The sequence below is a fragment of the Manacus candei genome, unplaced genomic scaffold (assembly GCF_025592945.1).
Source record: "Manacus candei isolate 608988 ecotype Guabito, Panama unplaced genomic scaffold, ASM2559294v1 h1tg000043l, whole genome shotgun sequence".
Taxonomy (NCBI): domain Eukaryota; kingdom Metazoa; phylum Chordata; class Aves; order Passeriformes; family Pipridae; genus Manacus; species Manacus candei.
In genome coordinates, this window is record NW_026138091.1 from 10,050,366 (window position 1) to 10,070,973 (window position 20,608).

Consider the following 20,608-nt stretch of genomic DNA (forward strand, 5'->3'; position numbering starts at 1 on the left):
TATTCCTAAATTGCAGAGATTTTTAAATAACTGTTACTATACCTGTTGAATTCAGAAAGGAGGTTTAACATACTGGTTTTAATATTAAATCCCGTTATGCTGCTGAGACATGTCATAGTTCTTCTGTGACACAAAATACTGCTAATGCCATGGTAGAGGAGGAAATCACTGCAATACTTGATGGTGGAGCCAACACAAAGCCTTGGGAAGAGCTCTCCAGGAAGTGCAGATCTGGGATGTAAGGATTAGTGGTGGGATGTTGTGTTCCCCAGAGACGCAGGTGTTTCAGCACAAGAGCAGTTGTGTTGGCAGAAGCTTCTGGTGGAGGCATGGTGCTTGCTGTGGGAGGAAGACAGCACATCTTGGAGGAAATTACACCACCTCTCAGAATGGTGTAAGTTTGGCATAAGAAGCTCACCCTGCCAGTCTCAGGGAGCATTGTGTCAGCACAGTTTGTAATCTGGGGCTCATGATTTACTTACCCCACACGTGTGCCTTCAGTGAGTGGCTATGTAGGCAGACTTTTGCAGCACATGCCTGTTTCCATCCCTGAGACTCTACTGAGGCTTACTAGATAGTAACATAAACACGTGTTTTAAAAATAACGCTTTATAATATGCTGTGATGCCCTACATGATATTTCAGACTGATTTATGCATATTTGCATAAACCTTAGAGAGACTTACAAAAGTAAGTGCCAAATTTTAGACAAAATTGGATTAAATGGCTTAGTTCTCCATAGTAAAGACTTTACATTTTAATCAAATTTTGAGCTTGAGACTAGTAACTCTTAGACTGGATGCTAAAAATTACTAGAATTCAAAGAGTGCTCATTATCATCAATGTATTTGTATAGCAGTGAGTCCTAGAAGTATGAAACACATTTCAAAAGCCAGCATTTTCCTTTTCCAAAGCTCCAGGCTGGATTTTGTTCTGGGTTTTTTTTTTTTTTTTTTTCCCAGCTGTACCTAGAGTGCTACCCTGTGGTGCTGCAAACCCAGTCACCCCTGGGCAGACTTCTGTAAGACACCTGTGATGAACTGTATTGGTACAGATCTTCTCAGTGATAGGGCAATGCAATACCAATCCTAATCTTGCTTTATATGTGGAACAGGCAGCAGGATGTTTGATTCTTTATTGTCTGCCTGATATGCAATCTTTACAGAAAAAATGTGAAAGAGACAGGTTTGGATTCTGGTCTGTTATTCCCCATGACTGCAGTCACAATGCCTTCCCACTTCAGTGGTATTCAGAACTTCATAAATACTACAAAGTTTATAGATTTCAAATTGTCCTCCAATTTGGGGTTTATTTTCCACATGGCTCTGGGGAACTCTGCATTAAATGGAATAGATCATTTATGGGTTGTGGAACTGGTGAGTCCCAGACCCTTTCGGGTAGTTCCAACCACTATTGAGCTATTAAGCTCTTCCTTAACTCACAAGGAGAGATTTTCACATCATATTTCACAGGACCACATAATGGTTGGGGTTGGAAACGACCTCTGGAGATCATCTAGTCCAACCATCCTGCTAGAGCAGGTTCACCTGGAGCAGGTTGCACGGAATTGCATCTAGGCAATTTATGTATCTATAGAGGATCATGAGAATGCTTCAGTCATAAACAGTAAGGAACTTTCAGTAAGACATTTTTGTAGTTAGGCGGTTTTGACTACAGTTTTAATAACCTTAGTGCAAACATCATATTTTTAAAATAATTAATAAGTTTGTTGTGACCTTAACACATGACTAATATAGAATTGTTTTAAAATACATTAATTTATGTTGGACTAATGAAATAAGATATTCTGGAAGTGCTCTGGAATACCCAAGTATATAAGCAAAACAGTTTGAGTTTCGTTATGCCTAAGAAATAATTCTCCATACACTTTCCCAAGATGACACCTTTACTTTCTGTGGATCAACTTTCCAGTCAGGGTAAAGATGCTGTGTCTATAGTGGTGTCATGGTTTAGGAATACTATTCCCTAATTTAGTGTTACCACTGAAACACTCCAAACCACATACCACTCGCTCACTCCCCTGTCCCCTCTCCCCTCCCCTGTGGTGAGATGGAGAGAAGAATTGGAGGCACAAATGGTTAAGATCACGGGTTGAGATAAGAACAATTTACTGGAAACAACAATGAAATTAAAAAATGAATAGTAACGGCAGCAATATTAATAACAGAGTGTACCAGAAGTGAATGATTCCCGCACCAGTGCTCACCACATGGAAGCCCGGACAAAACCCAACCACCCCCTCTGCAATTCTATGTGACCTGGAAGAGACCCCTTCCCCCAGCCCCAGAAGTGATGTGTGGTGGTATAGAATAACCTTCAGGTCCTAGCTAAGCCTCTTCTGGCTGCTGCAAAAATCAGTTTTGGCCTGGCCGGAACCAGGACAAATGGGAATAAGAAACCTCTAGCAATTCCTTGCTTCCAGTCTACTTCTGGAGTTCTTTTTACTGAGTAGGGACACATGCGACTAGCAAAGGCAGTAAGTGTCCATTAAACTTCATACAATCTCAGTTGGATCTGGTGGTCAAAAGTCTTTAATACCTCTGTGACTTCCACTATTCTAGATTTGGTTGAAATTATCCAAGAGGTTGAAAAATTACCAGTCAAATCAGAGTAACAGTTGAGTGAATGGATAATGAGCCTGTATAAACCTCGTTTCCTTAGAACATTATACAACAAAGCGAACAATCTGCTGGATGGGGGCATCTTCAATATTTAGCAGTATAGATGTTTTGTTTCCGTTGTTCATCTTACTGCCAGTTTGTGGAGAAAAGTTCTGTTTGCTCAACAGAAAATATCCTAATCATTCTTCATCATGCTTGGCTTTTTCTTTGGAAAACATGTAAGAGTTAAGCTGAAAATATTCCACCTCAAGTTATCTGTTGTTAGCATTTCTGATCAGAACATCCAGTTCTTTCTTCTCACTTTCCTTTTAAAATTATGTTTTTATTTCAACCACTTTCTATCAGCAGGCAAAGCTGCTGTTACACTCTACCCAGCTGTGAAATCAATATGATTTTCATTACAAAGATAACAGAAACTCTCTTAGAAAGACTGTGAATTGCCAAAGGTCAAATAACAGTCAGTGGCAGAGCTTAGAATTTAGATATACTAATTAAAAAATCCTGTGGTATAAATATATTAATGAAATGCACCCTGAGAAATGTTTGCATTTAAGATGGCAACAATTTTAAGGTATTACAATGTTTCTTTAGCTACCATAGTTCATGTAATTTACATCAAAATGTGACGAATTCTTTCTCTGGTTTATGATTATTTCTTATAAAAATAGGTATTAGCTCTTGTTTATTTTTTTAATTCACAAATATTCAAGTTTTGTTAGATTAGAAAGTGTAACAGTCGCAGAAAACAGAGCATATCTAATAAGATTTCTGTCATGTTGGACTCTAAAAATTACCCATAAACTGAATGACTGGGGGTATCAGGTTTTTTTGTGATATATGACTTCATTAGGAACAAGAGGCAGTGCACAGTCAAACTGAAAGCAGCACTTGAGTCTTTCAGCCAAAGCAGACAGTTCTATTTAAATTAAAATCAACATTTTAAAATAAATGTTATTACTCTTCCTAAGATTATTCTTAATCTCTTCTTTTAAACCTTAATTTTTGCAGTAGTTAAGTTGCATCTGCCTTATTATAAGTGAAAATAACAGTAAATAAATTATTTTGTTACTTGTTTGATATTTCTCTCTCATGTCTATTTCTATTTAAATTCTGTCTTTTCCATGCCATGTGCTAAAACTAAACTCAGATTGCCGAATATTGTGGATTTTAATAGAAAAAGTTCCTCACCTTACAGCTGAGGCTTTTTTGTGTTACTGTGCTCCCTCTGCTGGATAGTGCATGTTAATTTTTTATTCCCTGAGCTGTGCTAATATCCATGTTCTATAAACAAGCAATCACACTGCCTTAATGGAAGAGGTATAAAAAGTGGGAATGCGTCATTTTGGTCTCAGATAACATCAAAAGTGACATCTGTAGGCTTGGAAAAATCCTGTTGTCTGGCAGCTCGAAAAGCCTTCAGTGGACATTTGAGGAAAAATAATTTACTATCTCTCTAAAACCAGATGGAGACTAGATAACCTTCTTTCATTTGTATAACTTAGAGAGGATGATGTTGATTCTCATACTCTGGTAAGTACAACAGTATCCTCAGATGTCCCTGTAATGTTATTAGCGTCTCAGCCCTAGTGGCGTGGTTCTCATAACTTGCTTCATCCTTTGTTGAATCTTACAAAGTAACTGGTGGGCGTTTGCTTCAGTGGAGAAAGCAAACGTGCTCTCATGGTCACTTCCAGCCCCACAGAAAGGTGGTGACAAATCAGTCCTTTGCCATCTCCACTGCAGTGAGGCAAAAAGGAAGAAGAGCAATATTCCAGATTTGTTTCTAGAGGAGATTTTGATCTTTGTGGCCTTTGACTTTATGGGGTGTTTTGGGCTTGCTCACCTTTCTCCCACTGCTGTAACACAGTGAACCTGGCTTTGTCCTTCCTTCCTTCCTTCCTTCCTTCCTTCCTTCCTTCCTTCCTTCCTTCCTTCCGTCCGTCCTTCCGTCCGTCCTTCCGTCCTTCCGTCCTTCCGTCCTTCCGTCCTTCCGTCCTTCCTTCCTTCCAGGATGTGGCTTGGGTGGGCATCCTCAGCACAATTGATTCCATCTCACAGCTCTCTCAAGTGGCCCTGGAACCTCCTAACCCAGGGGCCACCCAGGCTCCCCCATGGAGCACTACCTGGATCAGCCAGCCCCTGGGTTCCACAACCTCCCAGCTCTTCTCTCTGTGCTGGCTGACCCAAGAGGCCCTATGGAAAGAAGATGGAAACTCAGTATCCACTTCAGTTGCAGGTGATTTGCCAATCTAAGCTGCTCTTCCTGGATCTTGAGCCAAGTTTTTCCAGGGAAGCTGGATACCTTTGCAGTTTCCTACAAATTTAATGTGATGCTATAAATGCCACTGAATATTAGTAATATCAAAATGGGAGCTTTTTTTCCAGCTTGGCTTGACTGCACTCACAGATTGGCCCATTTGTCTCCCATATTTTAATATAGATCAGGCTAGTAGCATATTCTTGAAAATAAATTAAAAATTCCCAATTGTCAGGGGGAGTAACTTATTTTATAAAACCAGAAACTTTGACTCCTGGTTTAACTGGGAGACTCATTTTGGGAAAAGGCATTATGGACAAATTCTAGTTAAGAATTTTTTTCCTAAGGTCAGTTTTATATTTCAATATCTGGATATGTAAAATGATATTTATTGTCTTTGATTGTCCTGAACAGTCCTACACTGAAGTAATCAGCATAATTATCTTCTCTATGATTCTCTCTAATAAATAAAACCAACTTCCATCTACATGTACATTTTCTTTTACAAAGGAAGTTGCTTTTTTAAACCACTTCTAAAAGAAAAAAATGGTTAAAAGAATAAATTTCCAGTTCCTAAAACCTTCAGTTCTTCCTGCTCAGAAGAAAAGACAGATGTTTAATACATTTTTCTTTTGTTAAAATAATAAAAGCTTGTGCTGTTGAATAAATATTCTTCCTTAGTTTAACAAGACCCAAATAGAATCAGTGTTACCATTTGCAGGGACAGCTTGTTGTAGGGTGAATCAATGACAGTTCTGCTGATGCTGAGGCGAGGAAGGACTTCTGCAAAAGGGACCCTCTATGCAGGACCTCCCAGGATCAGGTTGGAAATCTTTTGCCTCAAATGTTTATTGAGTTATAGCAACTAAAATACTTGACAGTGCTTGTCTCAGCAAGAACACACACCATATGCTTTGGGAATATTCCCAAGCAGAATATTATCCTCCTAGTACCCTAGCAAGCTCATTAATACTCCAGTTATCCTGTTCAGTGGGACTAATCCAGCAGCCCTTGAAGTCAGTGAGGAGATTCAAACTGTCTTTAGAATGCTTTGAATAAAACCTTAGATGAAGTTTGTATGATTTAAGTCACACCAGTGGAATTATTTTCCAAAGTTATAAATGCCGGTTTCTTTACTCCAAGCTAATTGTTTTCCTCCACCTTATGAAGATTAGTGATGTGAATTGGAAAAAGGAATATGTTTTTGTAGCTGGATTTGACTTTGTGTACGTTCCAGCTATTTTCCTAAGTTTTTCCAGAGGAGGACTGGAATAAGCTTGTATTGGCATTCCATATAATACTAACTCAAATGCAAATTTATATATTGAACAGGTCTTTTCTCCAAATATGTGATCAGTTCATGAGAAGAACTGTGGAAATTTCATAGTTGATGTGGATAAAGAAAGTGCCAGTTTAAGCTATTGTAGTAATTCTTTATTGCTTTCTGGCCACACAATACATTTAATAGAAAAATAATCTTTTGCAAAATAACTTAATATATGTAAGAGAAGAAGAATTGGGCTTTGCCACCACCCCCACCCCTGAGGTCCCAATATTTTGCCAGACTATATTTCCTCATTTGTTGTAAAATTTTCATTTTTCCATTCATTTTAACAGCAGATTTGAATTTTAATTCTGGGGAAAAAAAAGAATAGGATATGTGGGAAGTGAGAAAGAATAAAGTTAGAAAAAAACAGACAAAAGATACTATTTCAAATAAGTATATTTGTGGTAATGGGAGGGAAACTTAGATCAAACAAGAAGAAAAGACTGGAGAGGATCTACTCTGGATTCCACTGATGTGGTAACAACCGCTATTAGAGTATCCAGCTTTTTGAATTAAATATTGATGAAAATAAAGGAATAAAAGACTGAGTAAACAGAAATGCATATTCTGCCTTTGTAAAGCTTTTTTTTTCAGCATCTGGAGTACTAGAATCAACACCCTTTTATACAATTAATAGTACTAAATAAGGACATCAGCTGACAGGAAATAAGAAAGTTCCTATGGCAACTAAAAATAAGCACAGGAGGAAAAATGCATCAAATGCTGTCAGCAGACAGCATAAAAGGCGGCTGTATGTAGATAATAGACCATGAGCATACACAGAAATAAATCCTACTTGTAAACATGTGCATTTTGATTGCTTTTACTGGCACTTTTTTCTTTTGTTTTGTTTTTTTTCTCCCTGAAATGGGAACGTGATACCTTTGTTACAGCGTCTACTTACCAATATCTCAGATTGTTTTGCTGAGATAGGCTCCTGGTTTTACAGCCTATGAAGCACAGGGATAGAGCCATGCATCTTCAGGAGAGCAGCTATATCCCCTTGGATTTGTATGCTGTTTAAGAAAGCCTTTGGATGCTTCAAATCTCATGCACTTCTGGCAGTTTGTCTGCACATTACTCTTTGGTTCCTGCATACAAAATATTTGAGCAAACTTTTTGATAGAAGCCGAATGTCTGTTAGAGTTGTGACTTGTGGAAGAAGCAAGGCTGTACACGTCATGTAGACATTACTTACATTAATTTAAAGTTACATTGAGCTTGAAAAGCTGTAGATGATAAAATTCCTGGTGGAGAGGAAACCCAAGGGTGCAGCTGCACTGCTGAGGCCACATGCGAGCTGCTCCTTTCATCTCAGTGGTAGAACTAGTTTAGAAGACAGTTTAACTCTTGAAATTCCTGACTTACCTGCTTTTCCTTCCTGTCTGATCTTCCTACCTTCACCTCTTTCATAAAAAGCAAAACCAACACCCCTACCACCCTTACCAGTCCTGTACATGGCAGAAAGCAACGTGTTGCTTCCCCTTTGCTCTCCCTGTTCTGAAATTGTCGTTGCCCCTGCAGATACATCCAGGCTTCCCCTTCTGATGCACAGATGTTCAAGTTTTGGTAGTAAAACTCTTCTGCTGAGCACTATCAGACCCTGCCAGAGTGGCTCTGTTTGCCACAGGTCGGTGGGGAGACAAAACCACTGACTGTCTTGGCCAGCTCAGGAAGAGAGCGGAGAACATTTCACCCTGCAGGTAGCAATGAGACTGTATTTCTTCCCTGATGATTCTATCCTATTAAATGATAAAAATGTGGGAGAATGCCAAAGCAAGACCAAAAGCAAGAACTGGAAGAAATGTGGTCGAACTGCCTTTATGCTAGTAGAGGCTCTTATCATTATTCAGGGTGTCTATAATTTCTAATTTTTTATGTGTCTGCTGATTGCTGACCCAAATTTTGAATTCAGCACTCAAATTGAAAAAGGAATTCCACTGTTCCAAAGACAACTTTGTTTTCAGTCTTAATATTATACAACTCAAAGGACTTTCTAGGGCAAGAAGGTCTCCTCAGCTATGGTGGGCGGCTTTGTCATATAATTGCTTCTATAAAATTAATTTGGATGTGTTGCTATATATATTTATATATGCTTCCCAATCCTGTTGTTCCATGCTTATGTGATAGTGTGTGTCAGATGTAACCCATCATTATGTGACTCAGGCTGCAAGTTGACACATGTAACCACAGGCATGTGAAGTATGAATAGATACCAGCCACTGATACTATTATAGCTTATTCTGCAGTTTGGGTATGTACAGGCTGTTCTGAACAATACCCAGCCCTGTTGGGACTATACTTGCACTGCCTGCAAGTCACTGCATGTACAACTCCAGAGAAATCTAGGAACTGATCATTAGGTAGTCTAAACAAAACATCAGAAACTAGTTGATAGAGTCACTCAAAGGGAATCACTTTCTCAAACTGACTGACGAGAACAAACATAAAAGTCAGAGTGTTTGGCTCTGACATAATTAGCACAGCAAAGAAATTAGCTGTCTTCTGATTGAGTAAAGGTGTATACTACACGTAAGTACTCCAGGAAACAAAATGCTTCTGAAATTATCTGAACCAGGATGTCACTGTAAAGGGAAATTGCACATTATATTGTAGCAGAAATTCAGGGGCTGGTAGCTGGGTGTTGGCAATTACCTTTGCATTCATAACAAACTCATTTTCATTCATGTCTTGTCTACCGGAGCAGAGCAGCCTGCGTCCGTGGGAGCTGCAGGTCTTGCGTTAGGGAACATTTGGTCTCTGAGCCACACGTTCCTGGTGGCAGCGTCAGGCAGGTACAGCCTGAAGCAGGAGGCAAGGCACAACCTGTTCTGTCCTTCCCTCCTGTCTGTGAGTACACTGTGCTCTTCAACAGCTAGAGGAACTTATTGACCACTTCCCTGGTGCTGCTACAGAGCTGGGTAATTGCAGTGATTGCAGTGATTAGATTACAATGTAGTTTTTCCTACTGTGCTTGTGAAACACTGCAGCTCATCCCACCTTTTATTCGTGGCAGATGGTAGATTTGCTGAGTGTATGAATGGGTGCTGCAGGACTAATCCTCTTTTTCCACCCCCCACAGCTTGGTTATATTCTTCACCTTGTGTGAACTAGCAGGGCAGTAAAATAGACAGCATGCCTACTTTGTGCGAGTCAGACTTGACATTTAATTTACCCTCTCATGTTAAGTAGTTCTCTGATAAATGAGTTGAAAACAACAGCAACCAATGACAAGCAAACAGAACATCAGTGACTTTGTAATTTTTGTTCCTTGGATGAAGAGTTAGTTTTGATTCACTGAAGAATCTAAACACAAGCATCAAGAAATAATTAGAAGAAACTAAATATATAGTTTGAATATTTGCATTAAACAAACCTTAAAGAAGACATTAGGATATTGGAATCAAAAAGTCTAGGTTGGGTTTTGTTTGTTTGTTTGTTTTAAATACATTTTTTCAAGTAGAAAATGCCAACGTATCTCTTACAAAATTAGTTTAATTGTAACATAGAATGAACTAAAGTATTGTACTTATGCCTGTAAGACCTGTACTAAAGGCTGCTTTTAGTAGCTCAGAACATGATTGCTGAAATGCTGACTTCTCAAAATGCCAACATTTATGTAGGTTTAAGTTTTAAAAATATCTACAAAGCACAAAAACCAGTTTTCATTTGAAAAATGTTCTTCAAACAATTGAAACACTAAAAGAATTTCAGAAGTCTTGTTTGTGGAAGGGATAAAAGAAATGTCTTTTTTCTCTGCTGTGATATTTGTCATCCTTCGCTCTAATAAAGTCCAGTTCCATTGGGCCTGGTGAACTTTTTGACAACAGTATTTGGCTTACCTACACTGATGAAAAATTTCTCCTCTAGAAACAGCAACAATTCTTTTGGCAAGTGCAATGCAGTCAGGTAAGCTGTTCAGGACTGGTGACTGGGTAGACCCAAAATATGAGAGGGCACCCATGTTGATCATCACTATTTCAGCACACTTGTTGAAACTGTGTGTCTGGTGTAACTTAGGGGAAGCAGAGGCACTCACACAGGGTCTGAAGTTCAGGTAATTCCTGCTGACCGAGAATGTGAACAGCTTTCTAAAAGAAAAACACTTTTCAGCTGGAAAGAAAAAGTGAAAATGGCAAAAAAAGAAAGAGTAAACAGGAATGCCTTTGCAACATTAGTGTCTAGTGTAATGGATTTTTCTTTTTGTAGAGTGACTACTGTTCTACTAAGAGCTTAATACTAACAGATCTCTTGTTTCGTGGATCACTTGCAGATTATGAACGACAATTCTCTTTGCTTCATTGATCAAAATGTCAACAAACATTTTTTAAAAAAATTAAGTTAGTTTTTCTGGATAGTACACTTCAAATAAAACACTTTATGGTGACTCAGTGAGCACTCAGAACAAAAACTTCTGAAATAAAACAAAACTGGGCAGCATACACACAGCAAGTCAGTATGTCTGGGTATGGGAGATTGCTCAGAAACTGAAGTAAATTCTGTGGGTCAAATGTTCTGTTGGCATAGTTATCCTATTCTGTTGGAAAGAACTTTTCTCATTAAAAACAAATGTAAAATTTTTCATGAAACTGTTTTTCACCTAATTTAGAGCAGGCTCTTTCATGTGCTTATTCCCAAGGGACTCAAAACACTCTTGGCTATTACTGAAATAAAAGTTAAAATTGTTTAGTACCTCACAGGACTGAGCTACGAGTAATCAGGGCTGATTGCACATTCGTGGGACCTCAGGCAATGATGTAATGCCATCTACTCAGTGACCTGCTATACTTCATAAATATAGCTGTCTCACAGGAAACTCACTGCATATATTTAACCTGAGAATAATAAAAAATATTTTATTGTATTAGTAAATTAAAAAGAAATCATTGCACCTCCAAAATTGAGAGTACTTTTTGCTTTGAGTACGTAGTTTTCTCCTTTTTCGATGTGTTTCTGTTTCTTCAGCAAGAGTAATTTGGAAGAGGAAAAGAAATAAGTGACCAATGCATTAAAATCAATCATGCTAGCAAATATAATAGTCAAAAAGTTCTTCAGATATTCTGGAAAAAAGTCCAAGTGATGACAAAATGTAGCACGATGATGAGTAGTCATTGGCTATATTGAAGGCAGAAATATGTGGTAGCTTAATTTTGCTCACAATTATAAATGGCTTTTGACTTTACTGGAAAGTCCAAACTATACCACAGCTTTTGAGATAACCAGGTTATCTTGCACATGCAGCTTAAAACGCATGTGGCAAAAGGGCATGTGACATGCATAAGTCACTGTCCAGAGCCCAGTGCTGTGCATAAATATCATTCACATTGCACAGAACATATTTATAATTTTATGCTAATGTATGATAAGGAAATTTTTCAAAAAAGTCTGGCAGGAGTGTTTGAAATCTTCTTATTGTAAGTCACAGGATTAATTTATTAAGCATGGGCTCCAAATTCCTCTTCAAAGTTCAGGCCCTTCAGGGCTAGGCATACAGGGATGCTGAGTGCCTGGGAATCTCCTGATCACAATGGACACAAGACGGAGGGGAAGCTGCCAGAAACCTCCTTTTTTTCGAAGGCTACGGTGATAAGAAGGATGAAAATTTTTGGTGCTTGTATTCATAATCAACTGCTGATGGTTTGAGCTGAGGAAGGGAAGCTCCAAGGATGCCAGCTTGCCCAATGAGAGGCTTGAACTAGAGAAGAGGATGTAGGAAGCCATTAGCATCCTGGTCCCTCAGATGGGACAGGTTCCTTGGTCTTCCCCTGCACTGCTAAGTGAAGCAAGATTAGAGAGGCTCCTCGGCCTGCTGGCCACCAGGCGCAGGCTGTCCACGTCCACCCTACACAGCCCTTGGCTCTGCATCTCTTCCAGGTGCCCAGTGGCATCACCATGACCTCAGCTGTCTGAAGTGATGCTGTTGCAGTGGTGTGAGGCTGAAGTTGCACCTTGGGTTCCCAAGGCTGTGGCATGGGATAGGGAGGATGGTCAGGGGTGGCTAGTCTTCTGGGACAGTACTGGAAGTAGGTCTGGGAGATATTTGAAACATTAAATAGTATGGGTGATCTCCAGGCTGCTACCTTGGCCCTCTTATTTACCAGGCAACAAACTAAACCAAAGGACTGTATTTGGGTAAAGATTTAGCCTGACTCTTTTTCTCAGCTGTTACCCTCTCTTAATGGAAAACCTGCTGTTAAAGAGGACTGCTTTGTGAAATTGCATCAAAGAGGGATTTTTACTGTTTGTCATTGGATTGTATTTTGGTGCTAAATCACATCAATCCCAGAAGGAGGTCAGGAAAAAATGGAAAACATGTAGCTGCTATCATCCCAAGTTTTGTTTACATTTCTTGACATTAAAGCTCTGATTTCTGTAAGGATTTTGAAACTGATCTCGTCTTTTCTATGTTTCTGGAATATATTGTTAGGTACTAAATCAAATCTTGGTGTTGCTCGTAGTATGTTTTTGTATTGTAAAGTCATATGGTCTAAATGATGCTCCTAGAAAAGCATATCAACATTTAAAGCCATAACATTGTAATTTGCACTTTAGCCATTCTGCATTTTGTTACTTTTTGCATGTGTTAACATTCTGTATTTTAAAAAATGTTAAAAAAGCTTTGAAAGTCAAGCAGTAAAACATAATTCTGTTTCTTCCTAGCAGTAATCTGTGCAATTGTAACTAGCTTCCTTTGGATTTATGTGCTATGATCAGTCTTTAATTAAGACAACGAAAACTATTTTTTTATTCTTATCAATGAACCTCTTCTGCTGAAACTCTTTAAAGTCATACACCTGGCATGGAAACATGCTTCATATAGATAGTACATTAATAAACTTAATATTTGATTTTATGCTTGTGTTAGCTGAGCATCCAATGCCTTATTCATTTCACAGTGTGCAAGCCTGCTGTCATGGCTAACCTTCGCGAACGAAGATTTGAGAAACCTGCTGTAATGCGGAATTATTTGTTTCCTTCTGACTATTTGTTTCATGTTCATCATTAGTGTACCCAGCTGTTTCCTGAGCAGTAATGAACTTCTTGCCATACCCCTTTGCTGAAATGAAGAGTATTATTAGTCAAATTTTTCAGATAATAAGCTGGAGCAGAGGAATATAAATAATAACTTTAACTACAAATTTTGGACAGTGAGTAAGAACACAATAGACAACTATTCCTCAGAGTTTATTAGTTCACAGTGCAGCCCTCCCCACTGTCAGATGTGAGTGTGAGAGCTCCACACTTCTACAAGACAACCACTGCCTTCTGCTCAATCTGAGCATGCAGCTAAGGGCCTGAGGAAGAATGCTTTGGAGAACAGGATGCTTTGGGGAATGGCTTTGTGAGGTTAGCTAGGTAAAAGGTCTGGAAAGGAGACTGATGCCTTTCCCTTAGAAAACACAGGAAGTGGTCCCATCGATGCAGCCACCTTGTGCAACCTCCACCTTGTTTTTCTGTCTGGGTCCTGGGCCAGGACATCGGGGAAGAGCAATTGCAGAGACAGTTTGGACTTAGCCTCCTTTATCCCAGGGTCAGAAAGAAAATAGGCTTACCAAGGACAGAATGTTTGGAAATGCTACTTATCAACTGCTGCTAAATGTATCCAATCAGATATTTTCTGGATTATTTATAAATTGCCTACATTTGAGCATTATACCCCTCCACACACATAGATGCACAACAAAAGGCTTATCCGTCACACAAAGACTATTCAATGCCAAATTTCAATTCCTTGCCTCAAGTCATCATACTGCCAGAAATTATTGACAAAACTGTTGTAGTAATCACTGGTAAATAGCCTGATTGGCAAATAATATATTTTCTGCTGATTTTATTATTGAAAATAACTGGACAATTTATGCTAATACTCTTTTGGAAAACAGACATGGAGCATTTCAGCCCCAACAGTTAAATTCTGGAAGAGTTTTGAACTACAGAAATGAAGGGTTTCTAATAGAAAGAGTTTGGCAGCATTAACTACAAAGAGCCTTAACCGTTCAGTCTGCAATTCCTTCTCCGAAACCGTGAATTGCAAATCACCTCCACCCCTAATTCTTGCCAGAGTTACAGTACCTGGTAAGAACCAGGAGTTTTAATTTTTTTTTTTTTTTTTTTTTTTTTTATGTAGGACATGGGGGTAGAGAGGTTCATACAAATACTATAGACCAAACTCTATAGTATTTCTATGAAGATCCCACTGCTAAAAGCATATATGGAAGTATATAAGGATAAAATAAGAAGCAGAAATTGTTTTTATGTACAACGTACACAATGCCTGTAATGAAATTTTCAGTTTATGCATCTTTCTGGAATGAGTAGGAATAATGTTATCTGTTATTTGCATAGCTGATAACTTCCAGCTGTAGAATCCGTGTAAGGTATTTACTGGTTTGGTTTGGTTTGATTTTAGCTAAGTGAATTTAAAGTGAGAAAGACACAGACTGTAATATCATATTAAAATGATATTAAAATGTTCTGCCACAAATAAAAAACCAGTGTGTACTTGTTAGGAGAAATAAGTAATAAAGAGAGTGTACAGGGGGAGTATGTGTGATTATGGTACAAATGGGGGGGGTTTGACTTTGCTCATAGAAATCCCAAGTGCAACAATGCCATAACTTCTTTTATAAGATTATCATTCTGGTATCATGGCCTTAAGAAGAAAGCCAAAGAGCCTTATCTTTGAAGTGTTGCTGCAGCCTCAGGTAAAGACAGTACTACGTAGAATCCATGCAGGAACCCTTTTAACAGCATGAGGTTAAAATGTGCTTATTTTTGTCTTTGGGAATTGTCAGTCATTTTGTACCTGTTTATTTCACAGATTCCAATTACAACCTCCTGCTAGGAAACCTGTCCTTAAAAGTTGGAAAATACAGCATGGAAGACTTTGTTATGTACTGAAGTATTCATCAGAATAGTTGGTATGTGTAATTGGGATGGGGTGAGGGAGAGCAGCAGCAAGGAAGTCTTTTTCTTACACTCGCTAGATGGGACCCAGTGAACTTCTTGTGACTGGGAAGATTATGCCAGCACATTGCAGAAAACAGGTTTTCACTATGAGCACGTTCATTCCCCAACTGCATGTGTTGGGGGACAATAGAAATTGTCCCAATTGTGCCAAGAATCCCCAGATTGTTATGATTAATAATGCAGAGTTGATTGGACATGACAAAACCATAACAGTCAACATCTCGAGGCATGTTTTACCAATGTGGTCATAAAATTATTGATATTTAAGATTTGAAGGCTCTGATTAAGAAGTTTATCCTAGCTAAAAGAACAGTCCTTTCAACTAGGAGCTGGCAGTCTCTGTTTGCTTCCCCTCCCCGCTGCAGACTGAAGGAAACACGAGGTTTGCCTCGTAATACAGGCTCCACCAAGAGCCATCCCTCCACATCCTCATCTATATGAGGACTATATGAGTCCTTCTTGGAGCTATGGCAGCTAGCAAGCTAGTGAAGGAGTCTGTCACTGATGGAGATGGATACCTGACTTTGTTAACAGTAAAATGACTATTTTTTCTCACCTCTTTTTTTTTCTCCAATTTTTTTGGTTTCCTGACGCAACCTATATTATAGGCTACAAACACTTGGCAGAGCAAGGGGGAGCAGTGGGGTGATGCTGTCCAAATGTTCTCTCACTGTGATCAAGGTTAATAAAGCTCCCATCTGACCTGTCCTAAATTGTACTTGTGTTATTACACACTTGGAATGCCCAGATCTCCCACTCCAACCTGTAGCCCCAAAATTAGATGATATCAAGGTTCTTATGATAGGACAACAACAAAGTCACTTATATATTACAAGAAAAATCTCCTTTGTTTTCCCTTTTTTTTCGTCAGTTTTATGCCTTTTAGAGGTCTTTACACTGCATTTCAGTAATCTTTATCTTTAAGGATTCAAGCAACTCTTGTAGCCCAAAGGAACAACTTTTAAAGATGCCTATTTTACTAGCAAGACCACATCCACTTGTAACAGAAACATATTATGTGGAAGTTATAATGTATTATTGTTTCTCCAAGTCATCATAATGAATCCACAATAGTTGATTACCACTTATGCTCAGTCCTGACACATTATCTAGATGATGTTGAGTAGCTTGTGTATCTGAACACTGAAGTCTGCCCCATTGCTTCTGTTGTCCTGTCCTGTGTTGCTTAAGGTAATAATTGCTGCTGGATTAGTGCTGTTGTTGCTAGGTGTGTACCTATAACTACATAACATCATCTACTCAGTGTGGGATTGGGTACATTTCAGATTTGTAGATATTATCACTTATGATTAAAATATTTATAATCTCGAGGTACAACCCATAAATGTCAGAGTTTACGTTCATGCTTACCATCAGAAAAAAGCCATCCTTTTTTCTTTAAATTGGAAGTTGTCAGTTTAAAATAAATACAGTTGTCTTTGAAAATGCTATTTATATTCATGGCAATGTCAGTCTGTTCTAAGGCCTAAATTCACTCTTATTATTCTCAGATGTTAATGAGTTCAAAAGTGCATTTTGTCTTATAATATATATCACATTGAGTGAGTCTTCACGTTGTATAAGTCCTTCAGAAAAGAGGGTTTGTTAGGTGTGTTGTGGTTTGTTGATTTTTTTAAACTTTGGAGTTTTTTCAATTTCTGCTGTATTGGTTGAAGCTTTCCTGAGTTACTTCCAGTAGAATTTTTAGTTGTGAGATGCAAACATAATATTTGCTTCATTTGTGTTATTTCATCTAAAGCTGACAGACTGAGTTAAAAAAGCAGAAAAACGTTTCTGTCTTCCAGTATACTAACAAACTCCGAAATGGACGAGAAAAACATCAGTTGAATCTGAAAATTGAAGAATATCTGTATATATTTATAATTATATTCTTGCATGTATGGCTGCTTTTCAGAAGTGCCTTGGCATCTTACTGGCACTGGTTTTGACTGAGACAAAACAGCTGGCCTACTGCAGTAATTCTGAAATCCCTCAAGGTAATGAAGTGCTTTGTTAGGCACTTTTGGAAGTCAGACCCATGATGACCAGAAGCAATATGTCAGTTCACTAACTACAATTAATATTTCTTTTGTATAATAATATATTTTTAAATACAAAGCATAGTACAAAAACTTCATTTTTGTGAAACAAGATTAAGGGTCATTTATTTTATTTGCAGAAGCATTTTCAGCAGGGTCTTCTTCTGTGTTCTTAAAATTTTAGTTCCAACTTTCATCTGAATACTGCTTATAAAAATCTTAAGACAAAATTGATTACCGGAAAATGTGCCCATTGCTATTACCTGACATGTAGATAACTAATATCTGAATAACCAATTATCTGAATAAATGTATGTGGGACAGATGCAAAAAACATGAACAGGTTAAAAATAACAAGTTCAGCATAACTATAGCAAAAGTTGCAAATGATCTTGCCAATCAATGAAAACTAAACTTTGTGGTCTACTGTGGCACTGCCCATAACTTAGAGCTGTTGGGGTGATGCAGAATGCAGCCCAAGCATGTTTGAGCCCAGCTGTGCACCCAGTGAGCCAGGACACTGCCAGCTGCATCCCGCTGGGTACGAGGAGCACCCTTTTCATGGGAAAAGGTGTGGGTGGTCTACAGTATATACAGGCCCGTTGAATAATAGACGGGCTAAATAATCATTTTTTTAGCTTCAAAAGGGACTTTCTTGTCAGTAAATCACTTGGGATTATTTTCAACATTTTATTCTTAGTGACATCTTTTTAAGGGGCACAGAAAGGTAAAAATCAAAAGACATTTACTATTTATATATATACTCCATGCTTATTGCCCATAAGGAGCAATTTAAAATGACAAATCACTATTATATAAATCAGATATAGACAGACAACTTGCTGGACTCCTTCCAACATACACTGAGACATGCACCAAAATACCAGAGTCTAATTACTTTCATTATGTATTCCAATTAATCTGAAAACAACTGAGACTGTAAAGATCACATCCTGCTAATTTTTACTCACATAAACTCCAATATTATTTATAGAATTGGTTGTCCTCTGTTTACTTGATTGAAACATGGACTAATCAAGCACTGCTTTTCTAGAAATAGTTCTTGAGTAGGATCAATTGCCATCTTTTGAAATTTTCTTTATTTAGCCAAAACACAAGTGCATATTTTAATGCTTGGCAATACTTTAAACTTATGTCTGCTTTGGAACCAATGACTTAACTAAAAAAATCCAAACTAAAAGGCCATTTTTAACCTGTATCTGAAAGGCATATTCACTTGCGAGCACCCATGTTCTACTTCTGATATTCCCAAGATGTTTTGTTGTTTGACCACAATGCTTCTCCAATTAACATAAGCAATTTTTTTGAAAATTATTTTGATAATGAACTCATCTTCACTTTTGACATTACTTCATTTGGGGAAAGGATATATGGCAGTTGTGGGCATATAACTGTTTCTGACTCTGTATTGTCAATAATTTAGATATTCTTCTTTATCTTTCAAAAGCAATTATTATTCTGTCATTATTATTTGTTTCAAAACCTGTTTCCTTCTTCCTTTAAAATGGAGATTCATTTTTGTGTATCTAGAGTTCTCCATAATGGGAAAAGAAATAGCATGAATCTTAAAATGTTGTAAGATATTAAAACATTAGCTAAGAAAATACTGTTAATGTAGCACATTTTAATAAAAACCCTCTAGCTCTCATAAAGGATTGGGAAGTTAAAGGAAAAAGCTTGATTACATCTCCTTGGAAAGGCAACCCATGTTGTGAGTGGATGGAAGAGAAATGTAAATCAAAACCTGAGTCCTGGGGTGTTCAAATTAAGCTGAGAATTCTCATCCACCCTTGGGGCAGTTGAGCGGGTGAGACTTCCATGGAAGTTGGTTGCAGTGTGTGGGTGGGCTCGCGGTGGCCCTGCTTTGGTAGGTCAGTTCTCCCTGGGCAAGTGCTACCTGTACAGAGATGATCACTGAAGACAAGGATGTCTTGCCTTGGTGGGCAGTGTGCAGCAGGTCCCAGAGTTCTTCTACAGAGTGAGGAAGGATATAGCTTTTACCTACTGCTAAATTCTCCAGCTTCCCAAACCCTGAATTAATTAATTATGTTTGTAATCCTCTCCTCCTCTATCAGTTTAAGTCTTCTCTTCTGACAGTGTTCCTCCCTCTTGGCCCTTTCTTCATTGGCACCATTTTTTATTCAGTGCTTAATTACTCCACTGCACTTTGTGCTCTCAAGCTTGGAGCCTATGCTTTTTGTTTTGTCATATTCTGGTAATGCAAATAATCCCCTTCCTTTGAAGGTGTTTATATTCTGTGATCTTGTCTCTCCTGAGCCTTCTCTTTGGCAGACTGTAGAAATTGAGTTTTGTCTGTCTAACCTAACTTAGCCTTTTAATGCTGTTTTCTCTGTGTGTGTTTTCTGTACTTTCATGGCCCTTCCAAGCTGTGGGGAGCAGAGTGGAACCAAAACATGGTCACAGTGTACTTACCTACATAAAGCATGCCATAGCCTGTATTATTTTTACAAATTAGCAGTGTACAAGCACTCATCGCCCCTGAACTTTTTCTGCAACTCTTCACATGAAGGGAAGTATCAAGGAAAATGGGTACCCATTAACTTATCAACAATTTTTCTATTTAAAATCTGTGCCCAGTCTAAAACTTGTGAGTCTGTGATTCACCATGCAAGGCAGTACTGAGACTGGATTACAGTTAAGAGTCTCCTTTTGGCTGTGCCTTATCTAAACTGCACTGACTGAATACATTGATTGTAATGAAGTTATTTGTGGCTTACATTGACTGATTTAAAGCCTTTGTCTTTCATAAATCTATTCTTACAGAGGTAAAGTTGATGGTAAGTCTTGTGATTAGTTGCTGTGGGGATACATTAGAGAAGATAACCAGAACTGCTGAGGATCCTTCATGTCCCAAAACCTCCTCAGCAAGGGATTGTGTAATGATTTACAGAAAGACTTAACTGAAGAAGCTATGGAAGTGCAGCGATCAGAAAATTTACACTGGTTTCTGATGCACAAAGGTACTGTCATCAAGCACTAATGCATCAGCTGGTTTTCCTCCATCATCTTACGAGCTATTTAATTCTAGACCCTGATGGTTTAATCAGTGCCATAAGGACTGAATGCTCCATGTGCCTGGAGCTCATGGAGGGTTACAACAGCAGGTTGCAAGAGCCTCATGGCAATGACTGTCATTCAGCCCTGCGTAATCTGGTTTTATTGGAAATTATTTGTTACAGTCAGACATCTCAAATCCTCGAACATTTTAAATCCCTCTTGGTCTGAGATACCTTGCATCCACTAGTCATGACTCCAAAAGTGAAAGAATAAAACCTATGCAGAAAAATACTTCACTTTTTTCTGCATACCTCTTGTTGTTTACCAAGCATCT

The 20,608-nt window shown here is 38.3% G+C and overlaps 1 protein-coding gene across 1 annotated transcript in view; it reads right to left on the reverse strand.

Moving 5' to 3' along the window:
- Window positions 1-280: 280 nt before the first annotated feature.
- Window positions 281-20,608, reverse strand: part of ANO6 (anoctamin 6) — a 128,067-nt gene continuing 107,739 nt past the window's right edge. The window contains exon 21 of the transcript XR_007905930.1: window positions 281-339. The gene's annotated coding sequence lies outside the window, so the exon portion shown is untranslated. The remainder of the gene's footprint in view (window positions 340-20,608) is intronic.